A 12,891-nucleotide genomic window follows, 5' to 3' on the forward strand; every position below is an offset into this window, starting at 1 on the left:
GACAACATAGGCAAACATCTCCTGAATTTAAGCATGAGCAACTTCTTCTTGAGAAAGGGAAACAAAAGCAAAAATGAACTCATGGGACTACATCAAACTAAAAAGTTTCTGTACAGCAAAGGACACCATAAACAGAACAAAAAGGCATCATACAATATGGGAGAACATATTCATAAATGACATATCCCATATCCGACAAGGAGTTAACATCCAAAATATATAAAGAACTTATATGCCTGAACACCCAGAAAACAAACAACCCAATTAACAAATGGGCAGAGGGTATGAAGAGACAGTTCTCCAAAAAAGAAAGTCAGATGGCCAACAGACACATGAAAAGATGCTCCACATCACTAATTATCAGGGAAATGCAAATTAAAACCACAATGAGATATTAGCACACACCAGTAAGGATGGCCAGCATCGAAAAGACAAAGAACAACAAATGCTGGTGAGGATGTGGAGAAAGGAGAACCCTCATACACTGCTGGTGGGAATGTAAGCTAGTTCGACCATTGTGGAAAGCAATATGGAGGTTCCTCAAAAAACTAAAAATAGAAATACCATTTGACCTGAGAATCCCACTCCTTGGATATTCCCAAAGAACACAATTTCTCAGACTCAAAATGACATATGCACCCTTATGTTTATTGCAGCACTTTTTACAATAGACAAGATATGGAAGCAACCTAAGTGTTCATCAGGAGATGAATGGATAAAGAAGAGGCAGTACATATACACAATGGAATACTATTCAACCATAAGAAAGAAACAAATCTTACCATTTGCAACAACATGGATGGAGCTGGAGGACATTATGTTCATTGAAATAAGCCAGGCAGAGAAAGACAAATGCCAAATGATTTCCCTCATTTGTGGAGTATAACAGTGAAGCAAAACTGAAGGAACAAAATGTCAGCAGACTCAGAGACTCCAAGAATGAACTAGTGGCTACCACAGGGGAGGGGTTCAGGAGGGAGGGTGGGGAGGGATGGAGAATGGGATTGAAGGGTATTATGTTTAGTATACGTGGTGTGGGGGATTATGGGTAAAACAGTGTATCACAGAGAAGGCACATAGTGGATCTGTGGCATCTTGCTGCACTGATGGAGAGTGACTGCATTGGGGTATGGATGGGGACTTGATAATATGGGTAAATGTAGTAACCACATTGTTTTTTCATGTGAAACTTTCACAAGCATGTATGTCAATCATAACTTAGTAAAAATTTTTTAAAAAAAGAACTGTATATAGGTTTTAAATGGCAGGTACCCAGATGTGTTGCTGTTAGAGGAAATCTCATTGGTCCAAACTTTCCACCTGTTCATTATGTGAGTATCTCTGCAGTCCTTGTTCATGGCCAACCTTACGGGCCATCCCAATGATCATCTCTTCAATGATATAGTATCTTGTGCTTTCTATAATACCACTTGGCAGGTATTTTGTTCTCACTCATCATTTATTTGTTTACAATGGTGGAGGGATTTTGGGAGTGCTTATTTATAACTTTTTTCTCACTATCCAAGAATCTAATAATTAACAATTTTCAATTAGTATACTAGAGTATTTTCTCTAATTTATATTCTCTTTCTAATTCTCATTTACTTTTTTCTATAATGTGTGTAACATTTATGTTCTATTCTTCATGAATGAACTTTGGTCACTCTCAATAATTTTTAATTTTATTTTGGCATTTGCTCATTCCTGAAGAAAGAAGTTCTGCCTGCCTTCCTTCCCTTTTCCTTCCTTGCTTCCTTCCTTTCTTTTTTTCATTAAATGCATTTTTCTTAGTCCTATAAACCAGAACAAATGTTCCCCAAATTTTATCATAATGGAGCTTCTTAACAGTAAGGCCTTTAGTATTATTTACTCTCTTTTTCAGGATTAATTTTAGTTTATTTTTAAATTACTTATGACTTTCATTAGCTACTTGTTATATAAAGCAATATGAACAGCACTTTTATTTATTTTGTTAGTTATTTGTCCTTATTTTGTATGGTCACTTAGAGTATGCTTAGATGATACTTTTTTTTCTTTGGTATCATTAATATACAATTACATAAGCACCATTGGGTTACTATATTCCACCCATTATCAAGTCCCCACCACTGTCCATTACAGTCACTGTCCATCAACATAGTAAGATGCTATAGAGTCACTACTTGTCTTCTCTGTATTATACTGGCTTCCTAGTGCCCCCACCCCCCACATTATGTGCTTAATGCCCCTTATTCCCCTTATCCCTCCCTTCCCAGCCATCCTCCCCAGTCCCTTTCCCCTTGGTAACTGTTAGTCCATTCTTGGGTTCTATGGGTCTGTTGCTGTTTTGTTCCTTCAGTTTTTTCTTTGTTCTTATAATCCACATATGAGTGAAATCATTTGGTACTTGTCTTTCTCTGCCTGGTTTTTTTCACTGAGTATAAACCCTCTAGCTCAATCCATGTTGTTGCAAATGGTAGGATTTGTTTTCTTCTTATGGCTGAATAATATTCCATTGTGTGTATGTACCACATCTTCTTTATCGATTCATTTACTGATGAACACTTAGGTTGCTTCCATTTCTTGGCTATTGTAAATAGTGCTGCTATAAACATAGGGGTGCATCTGTCTTTTTCAAACCGGGATCCTGCATTCTTAGGGTAAAATCCTAAGAGTGGAATTCCTGGATCAAATGGTATTTCTATTTTTAGAATTTTGAGGAATCTCCATACTGTTTCCACAATAGTGAAACTAATTTATATTCCCACCAGCAGTGTAGGATGGTTCCCCTTTCTCCACATCCTTGCCAACATTTGTTGTTTGTCTTTTGGATGGTGGCCATCCTAACCACTATAAGGTGATAACTCATTGTGGTTTTAATTTGCATTTCTCTAATGATTAGTGATGTGGAGCATCTTTTCATGTGCCTGTTGATCATCTGAATTTCTTCTTTGGAAAAGTGTCTGTTCAGATGCTCTGCCCATTTTTAAATCAGATTATTTTCTTTTTGTTTGTTAAGGCATGTGAGCTCTTTATATATTTTGGATGTCAACCCTTTATCAGATATGTCATTTATGAATATATTCTCCCATACTGTAGGGTGTCTTTTTGTTCTACTGATGGTATCCTTTGCTGTACAGTAGCTTTTCAATTTGATATAGTCCCACTTGTTCATTTTTGCTTTTGTTTCCCTTGCCTGGGGAGATGTGTTCATGAAAAAGTTGCTCATGTTTTTATTCAAGAGAGTTTTGCCTATGTTTTCTTCTAAGAGTTTTATGGTTTCATAACTTGCATTCAGGTCTTTGATCCATTTCAAGTTTACTTTTGTGTATGGAGTTAGACAGCAATCCAGTTTTATTCTCTTACATGTAGCTGTCCAGTTTTGGTAGGTGATACTTTTTTGATGTCTCTGTTTTCTAACTTCGGTCAGTAAACTTTTTCTGTTAAGGGCCATAGAGCAAATTATTTAGGCTACATGTCCCAACTACTCAGTTCTGAAACTACCGCCCAAACCAGCAACAGACCATACATAAAAGAATGAGTGTGCCTATGCCCCAATAATATTTTATTTACAAAAGCTTGCTGTGGTTGCATTTGGCCCATGGGCTGCAGTTTGCTAACTCCTATAAATGTAATCTACCTGTTACTATGCTGTGGGTCGATACAGCATCTCTGAGTTCCCCAGGTGATTTTTCCACAAGGCACTATGACAGTTTTGGAAGGATGATTTTGAGGTTCTGAATAATCCCTTGTATAGTGTCTACATTGTCTATACATTCCTAATGTCAATGTCCCTAAAATGCAGATTAGATAATATAAAGTTTAAACCTTTAGGTTTAGTCTAATCAGGATTTCAATATATAGGGTTCAATCTAAAACAATACATATGCCATTGCCTTTTTTTCTTTTTTCCACTGAATCTAAATTGCACATGTAGAAATCATGACATTATGGTCATAACTACATTCCTGGCTTCTCTATGCAAAAAAAGAAAACATCATGAAAAAGCAGTTGAGCAGATTCTATACAAAATGAAGTAGTGAGGACAGAGGGATGTGCTAAACCTGAGTGCATTCTTTTGTCAAAGTTCATTTGACTATATATGTAGGTCTATTTCAGGATCCTCTATTTTATTCCATTGGTCTATCTTTCTTTCCTTTCACCAATACCATACTGTCTTGATTACTATAGATTTATACAGTGAGTCTTGAAGTCAGATGGTATCTGTCCTCTATTCTTCTCCTTCAATAATATGTCAACTAGTGTGGGTCTTTTGCCTTTCCATATAAACTTTAGAATCAGTTTGTCAATACACAAAAGAATTTGCTAGGATTCTGATTGGAATTAAAATGAATCTATTGATTAAGTTTGGAAGAATTGACATCTTGACAACATTGAGTATTCCACTCTATGAACATACCTCTCCATTTACTTGATTTTTTTATGATTTTACTCATCAGTTTTACAGTTTTCCTTACACAGGCTTGTATATATTTTGTTAGATTTATACCTTAGTATTTTATTTTGGAGGTGCTACTATGACTGATATTATATTTTAAATTTTCCATTCTGCTTATTCACTGCCTGTATATAAGAAAGTTATTTACTTACGTATATGAGCTATGCAGTGTACAACCTTATTGAATTGCTTATTAGTTCCAGGAGGTTTTTTTTTCCTTGATTTTTTCAGATTTTCTACGTAGCTCATCATGTTGTTTGTGAGCAAAGATAGTTTTATTTCTTCTCTCCCAACCCATATACCTATTATTTCCTTTTCTTATCTTAGTGCATTAGCTTGCACTTCCAGTACAAAAAAGGAGTGGTGAAAAGGGACATCTTTACTTTGTTCCTAGTCTTAGTGGGAAAGCTTTGAGTTTCTCACATTTAGTAATGTTAGGTGTAGGAATTTTTAGATATTCTTTGTCAAGTTGAAGAAGTTCTCTATTCCTAGTTTACTAAGCCCAAATAAATTCTTCTACCTGAATTGCAGATTCAGAGGATAGGAAATATGACTATTTTTAAAGCTAACACATTTTGCAAGAGCTCAGGAATTCCACGATTTGACACATGGGACAGTCAGTGCCTGTTTCTATCTTCACAGCAAGTTAATGAGGTCCACAAGCTGACCTCTGTACTTCCTTTCATTGTCACAGGATAGGACCTTGATTATTGGCCTCCTGCTTCTTCTGAAACACAGGAAACTTTTGCTGCTTAGAAAGCCATCTGCTTGCATAGTTATGGTGACTGGCTCTTCCTATTCTTCCTAATTTTTCCTGATTACATTGACTCTTTGTTCATGCCTGTTCACAACCTTTAGCAATGGACAATTCTCTAAACTTAGTTCACATATTTAAAACTCCATATAACTGAAGTTCAACCCTTAACAATAATTCTCTTGTTGATGTGACTCCATACCAAGTTTGAGGGAAATAGACTGCATCTGAACTGTTCATCTTTCCACTGGTATAAAGAGAGAGCAAATGATGATGCACCTGAAGAAGTTTTATATAATGGAAGGCGATTCAACAAAAAATAACCAGAAAAATGAAGAATACACTCTGTATTTGTGTGTCACTGTATGTATGAGTGTTTGAACTTGAATTTTCAAGATTATAAGGTCAGCGAATATAACAGTCTTAGATTTTATGGTAAATTATTGGTGAATCATTTTTCTTGATGAATCTTGGAAAAATGGCATCTTCCCAAAGGATAAATATGAAGGGTTCTGAAGAAGTTAAGATAAAGGATGGTAGATGAAAATTAAGTATATGCTACCAAGTCTTGACTAGGATATTCCCATGTCTTTTGATATAAATGACAAAAAAAATGTATGTTGTTTCTCATTTAGTGGTTAGATCAAGTGAGATGGAGTTAGTTTTACTTGGTGAGGAAATCAAATCAAATAGAGGTATAATTTGGGATTTTAGAGGCTACAGCTGCACCCAGATATAGGCAAAAGTCTTTAGGGTTTCTTATGTCAGTTATCCAAGCTCTGGTCTCTGGTACATGCAAAGGTTTTAGGACATGAAAGGCATATTTTTAAAGGAAATATTTCATTCTTGAGTTAGCAAGGGTTTTTGCCCAAGACCCAGATGGACAATGTCAAGAAAATAAACTTCTCCCCTACCTCTTTTCTTACCCCCATTGATAAACAAACCTATACCACTGGGGTTGTTTATTCCAAAGTAGATAGCATGTGTTCACCACCAACAAAACGTTACTGGTTTAACACTTCACTGACTCTTTGGGCCATCTGTTCAGTTATTAAGTATTTTGATTCTTTCCTCAGCCCACATAAAATAGTGATCAATATGATCTCTTGCAAACTCTAGCCAGAGAGACTCCTGCCTTAGGTAATGAAGAAAGGCTCAGAGTTCTGTGCAGAATAATCTGATAACCAGGAATGACATAAAGTCATAAAACACTTAGGAAGTAGACTAAATCAGAGGCAGGAAATCTGAGTTCTAGAATTATACTCCAAGTCATCACAAAAAGATAAATTATGAAGAAAAGATGAGAGAGAAAGTGTATGAAAAAATCTGAAACTACTGAGGAGGGGCTCAAAAGCCAGTTACACTCAGTAAAGTAGATCCACAGTTCTCAGGCTTCTGTAGGACTTGATCTTTAACTTGCCTGTGGGCTCCACTCTCCTACTGGTGCTAACATAAGTAAAGAGGATTTGGATTTTATATGGAAAACACTACTCAAGAAATCATATGAGAGTTGCAAGCAAGTAAAAATTTATAACATATTTGCAACAGAGGTGATTTAAAATTTTGACAATTTAATTATTATTATTGTCTATCACTGTAGCACACCTCAGAGTTAAAGAATCCACACCAGTTGTAAAGGCTGGAACAGAGTTTTGAATCTTTGAAGGTTTTTGGTTAGCAAGAAAAAGGGTAAAACATTGAATAATGATACAAAGAAATAATATTATTAGCATTTTGTATTTAAAAATGAGGGTAGAGGATAATATCTGCCATAATATTCAACAACTGATTACCAAAAATGTATACTCAGCTTCTGGATATAATCTGAAATGTAGTTTTCAGTATTCATACAAAAATGGCTTTATAATGTAATGAAATAAGCAGTGTGCAATCTAATAGATATGATTATATATCAATATTTATCCTCTCTCCAATCTTCTTTATCTTCTTGATGACATTGTATCAGCCAGACATTAGGGAAAGAAAACAAGCAAATTCTAGGCCATTGCTGGCAACAGGAGACACAAATGGTTCATATGAGAACTTGAATATACTGAGTTATATTGGGACAGTTAGACATATCTGAGATTTTCTACTGCAGATAACTCACCTGCCCCACTCTGGCTTCAGTGTCTGGAAAGCAACTTGGAGTAATGAAGAACATGAATTTCCAAGGCAGACTGATCTAGTTATAATGTTTTATCCTGGATCCCTGGGCCATCTTGACAAGTTGATTGTCCTGAGTCTTACTTTTTGTTTTAAAAGGTAACAGCACCCACCTTTCATGCATGTTACACATTTTGTCTTATAATTGTCTCCTGGAGCTTTAGACCTGGTAACTCATTGTATCCTGACAACATAGTTTGAGAATTAAATGAGATCATGTATAAACATCTATAAAATAAACAGTGCATGCATTTTTCTTACATTAATTTTACACTTACCTGACATTAAACCTTCGATATGGTATGTTGCAGTTCAAGAGCTGTGCAAGTTTGTAAGGAATAAAAACTTCTGTCCAGGACTGGAAATAGAAACTTCAATTTATGACTGATATATCTAGGGGGCAATGTTGCTAATATTTAGACTCATTTTTCCTTTACTTTGCTTAAAACATTTAAAAACCTTTTCACCCACACCTTTCATTGATAAACAGGACTACAGCACCGTCTGTAGATAAATAAACAAGTAAATAAATAAATAAATAGATTCCCAGACCCAGCTTGGAAGAATGTTTGATAATCTGAACCATTACAGAGGTGAAATTTCATTACACAGATGGTGACATCCCGATGTCTATCATCAAAACACAGCAGGTAGAAACTATCAGCTATGCCCATTCCCTTCTATAAAATTACACTTATATTAATGTCACTCTAGATTTCATTATGCAGAAAATGATATTGCACAGGTCTCCAGCACTAGAAGGATGGTGGGGGGTAGGGGTGTAAGGATGGTGAGAGAAGAATAAAGGGGTAGTGGAGAGAAGCTGGCAAAAGAAATTGTCTGTGGAGAGGCCATGGAAACAAATTCAGATGAGGATTGCTTAGGACTGGCAGATAGACAAGGACGTATATAAATGTATATATAAATATGTACTTTAAAAATCCTCATAGATTTGGCTGCCAGTACATGCTGCTTCTTGATTGACTCGCCACCAGACGTCCTCTGCAAGTCCCTGATGGAATGTTTAAAAGGCTCTCCTGTGGGAAGCAAGAAGATTTACAGTTAATTTTTATTAATGAAAGATGACAGGCATCTTCGTTTAGCCAACAAGATGTCATGCCAGGACAAGAAAACGCCCCAGTGCTTGGAGCAGGCATCCCACTCCCAACTCATGTCTCTCTCTCTCTCTTCTCTCTCTCTCTCTGTCACACATGCACACACACATTAAAGCATACACCCACATTTGAGCATACACATGGGCACCAGGGAATTAATAGCATGACAAATTACAGAACAAAGAAGAACATCTACTTATTCATATATCTATACTCCGCCATCAAAAGTTGGAGGAATGAGGATTGCATGAGAGTATAACAAAGTGGGGTAGAGATGGGTGATAGCAAATGCTACTCATTTCTTCTGCTATTTCCCATTAACTCCTTCTCCATTGCTACACCCTTTCCTTTCTACTAACTCCCACCCTAGAGAAATCACTGCCTTTTCTGCGTGAACTAGGATGCCATGTTACATTTCTAAGTGGCCCACTACTTCCACTTGGGCCTCTCTAATTTACCTCCCATGCTCTGGCAAGATTGGTCTTTCCAGAATACAGATCTGTTGTGTTTAGTTTGCAGTGAAAACCTTCAGGGCTTTTTCTGACTTATCATATAAGTGACAACTCCTCACTGTGACCCCCAGGGTACCTTACAATAGAGCTCTTGCCCATATATCCTGGATTTGGTTTATTTTCATGTCTAATTGGTTTTCCCTTCAGTTGTTTTCTTTGTTTTTTTCCTGTGCACACAGAACTCTCACTTGTCTAAACTCAGCTCTAGACTCAATAACTTGAGGATTTGTTTCCCAAGATAATTTCCTTTCTTCTGCAAATGACTGCTGATTGTTTACCAGTGCATATGACTTGTCTCCTCCGAAAATAATTCTTTTAGTGGTTAAGTTTCAAGTCCAATTTTACCAGCACTCTGGTGGCCCATGATACAACCCTTGAGTCCTCTACGCTCAGTGAGTTCTAGGACTTTCTAACAGTGTTCCTTCTCAGGAACGCTCACCATACACATTTTGGTTTGAATTCTACCCCTCCTTAAAAAACAAGTCATCTGTTATCTTCTCCATGAAAATTTCTTCTCAAGAATGTTGACCTCTACTCATCTCTTCTCTATTTGTATAAGATTTATACAGCTTTCTATAGACTTTTGCATATAACTTTTATTGTTCTCCAAAAGATTTACAAAAGTCTGGCCTCAATGAGTAAAATATAATCTCTATTGGTTAAGGCATCTTTAGAAAAATGTCTCACAATATTAATCTCAGAGCATCAGAGTAAGCAGTTAATATATAATAATATATAATAAGGAATAATATATAATAAGGTTGAAACAAGGAATGAATTAACTAAGATTGCTGCTCATAAGTACTCATTGGAAGAGTTTTTTTTTTTAGTGCACATATATATATTTGCATATATATTGCTGTATTTAAGATATATATATATATAAAAGTCCATAATATCCCACTCATATTGTTTTTCAGTTTCAGAAGCCATAATACTCTTAGTGATCCCTTTCCTGAGGCCATTCTTTGCCTCCAGATTAGCAATTACGATGTCGTTCTTTCACATGGACTTCTCACATGTTCTTCCTGGGCTTCCTTCATCTCTTTTTCACACTTCTTTCACAGGAAATTGGATGAATTCAATGACCAAAGCTAGGACTTAACTTTTATAATATGGGCTGTAGAACTTTGCAAAATACCCTTAGTATTTAAATGGGTGAAATCTTAACTAGAGTTTCAAACATTAGGGTAATCACAAATTGGGGCTAGATTATTCTCAGACAGAAAACTCACAAAGATCTCAGTTCAGTGTGTTTCAGGAACTCTCTGGGATTATAATTTTAACACACATGATTCTCTACAGGAACAGTGCAGAGCACATTTTGAGAGAAGTGAAATATTAATTAAATGGAAAACTGTGAACATGTAAATGAAGTTATTAATCAACAAAAGTAAACACTATTGAGTGGATAATCTAGTTTCTTGTACTGCTGTCTGTAACTTTTTTTACCTTCACTCAACAAGAAATTCTGAGTTTCAAAGTATGTGCCATTCCATTCACATCTTTACTCCTCATCAAAAACTGTAGTTACAAAATTACCCACTACTCTAATCAGAATTTTCATTACTAAGTCATATAGCATCAGGTTTTGATTTAATTAGTTAGTTTGAACATTGATAATATAACCTGAAAGGAGAATAGGTAAAATTGGTATCTTCAAATTGTGCCCTTTAATTCACATAAATCTTCAATTGATATACCATACTTTTTTTGGTCATTTTCTTTCCTCCATTCTGTAATTCCCATATCCCCCCTTCTATTAACCAATTTCTGATGCAACTAGTCAATACACACACACACACACACACACACACACACACATACACTCCTTTGAATTCCAAGGGCACTATGTCTTAGCCTTAAGTCTTACCAAACTCCTTATTTTTGATTAAATTCATAAATGGGTTCAAAATTTCCTAAGGTCAGTATCATATAATCATTCCTGAGTAGGAGATTGAATTGACACAATGTACACTTTATATATGTATAAATATATATATGTGTATTTATATATATGTATATAATAAGTACATGTAAAGTCAAAGTCATATATATACACATAACTTAGAGTTTTAGTCAGGGCTTCAAAAACAGAGCATTAAGCCAGCTATTGGTCCTTCAAAGTGTGAATTCATATGTGAATGTGTATGTTGCATTTTCAGGAAGCTAGCATAAATTCACATGGCTATGTAAGTTATCTCCACTTTACAAATAAAGAAACTGCAGAACAGAGTGCAAATTGGCTTCCATAAGGTTATGAAATTGAAGTTATGAAGCTGGAGAGGAAAGGCTATCTGATTCTAAAGAATGTATGGCACTAAAATGTCTAAACACCGTACTGTGTGATAAAATAAGTTGACGGAAGTAAGAAGGGCATAGGGAGAGAGAAAGGGTGGTAAAATAGCTTTGAATCACTTTGGTGAAGTTTGAAATTTTAAGAACTAAACTTGCATTCAACAGCCAATTGTAAAGGACATTGGATGACTCACTAAGAATGTCAGCATTGTACTCTAGACCAGCATTCTTGATGTATGCACCACCTACACTAGAATTGCTTAGTACATGTTAAAAATCAGATTCACTAGCCTCAGATAGGTACACAGGACCAAAATCCAGGGATTTGTTCTGGTAACATGTATACTTAACAAACCTCCTGAATGATAATATTGTAGTTTACTCATCTTTGTCAAATCTGCACTCAGTCTGCCTCAGCTACTATAGGCAGCCAGAGTTCTACTTCACAGATTCAGGGTCCTCCCAGGTCACATAAGGAACACAGAGTGAAGAAAACAGTAAGGACCATAAGGTTGTTGAGAACGGTTAGTATTTTGAATATATAGAGCAAAATAGACATTGAAGGATTAGCAGTGGTGGAAAAATAAGGAAGAGAAATAAAACCAATAAGAGAAAACCCAAAATTTCCCGAGAATGCATCTGGTCAAAGATCACTGACAGGATACCAGACTTTAGTATAAACCTCAGGCAAAAGTGAAGGTGACAAAAGTCTACTGAAAACTGTATCAGAAGGGCCACATTTTACTCCCCTGAGTTTTTTTCAGAATTTCTCCTACAACAATGCTTCAAGCCCTAAATCATTCTTTCACCATTTCACACTTCGAAACATACTCGTTTTTTATATTAAATTTTCTCATAAAGAAAAATAAAAGTCGAGTTGGAGAAATGAGCCAAAATAAAGAAAGAAAATCACAATGAGACCTGTTACTTCATTGCTGCAGAACCTTTTGCTCCATCGCTGCTCCTGCCTTTGGAGTTTCCTCCTTTCAGTGGGGATACACAGGGGAGCATGTTTTTCTGCCCAATGTGGAATCACTCAGCCTCCTCTCCGAGAGGCTTTGTTGGCAGTCACACATGGATCTACTCCAGGATCGGCAGATTTTAGGCCCCTGGAGAGATGTGAGATTGCAAAGGGCAGGGAAGATTGGCAAAAATATTGACTTTGATATTTCATCACTCCACATTTCCAAAGAGTAGAAATGCACTGACAACCTCACCTTTCTAATCAGATACTAGACGAGGTTCCCAGCACACACACTGGAGACTGTGACACCGACAAAATCCTAAACAGAATGATTGATATGAGAGCAAGTAGTCAACCACATTTCTGTTTCTCTCTCTGCTCGATTTCTCTGTTCTGTTTGGGCGGCACTTTACAGCTTCCTGTTAAGGATTTCTCAACTTTTGGCTATTTTAAGATGCTGTTTTGACCTCATTTGTTCTTCTGAGTTTTATATGTCTTCCCTGTTATCCTCCCTGAATGCTGACAAACAGCACCCCAACTTTTTGTTTTCACCCTTGTTCTGGTAAGAGATATTTCACCTTAGGAGAAATATTGAATATCACTTAGTGCTTGGGAGGATATATTTACCTGGGAATTTTATCATC

General features: G+C 36.1%; 1 long non-coding RNA gene across 3 annotated transcripts in view; it reads right to left on the reverse strand.

Annotated features, from left to right (window-relative positions):
* LOC140843433 (uncharacterized) overlaps positions 1–12,362 on the reverse strand; it is a 34,793-nt gene extending 22,431 nt beyond the window's left edge. For 2 of the 3 annotated variants that reach the window (XR_012121204.1, XR_012121203.1), the window contains exons 1-2: positions 12,205–12,362; positions 8,292–8,395 (exon numbers count right to left, since the gene is read on the reverse strand). This is a non-coding gene — a long non-coding RNA (uncharacterized lncRNA). Of the gene's footprint in view, positions 1–7,636; positions 7,717–8,291; positions 8,396–12,204 lie in introns of all 3 variants that reach the window. The other variant, XR_012121202.1, reaches the window with a different exon arrangement.
* Between the last annotated feature and the right edge of the window lie 529 nt (positions 12,363–12,891).

The sequence above is a fragment of the Manis javanica genome, chromosome 9 (genome assembly GCF_040802235.1).
Source record: "Manis javanica isolate MJ-LG chromosome 9, MJ_LKY, whole genome shotgun sequence".
Classification (NCBI taxonomy): domain Eukaryota; kingdom Metazoa; phylum Chordata; class Mammalia; order Pholidota; family Manidae; genus Manis; species Manis javanica.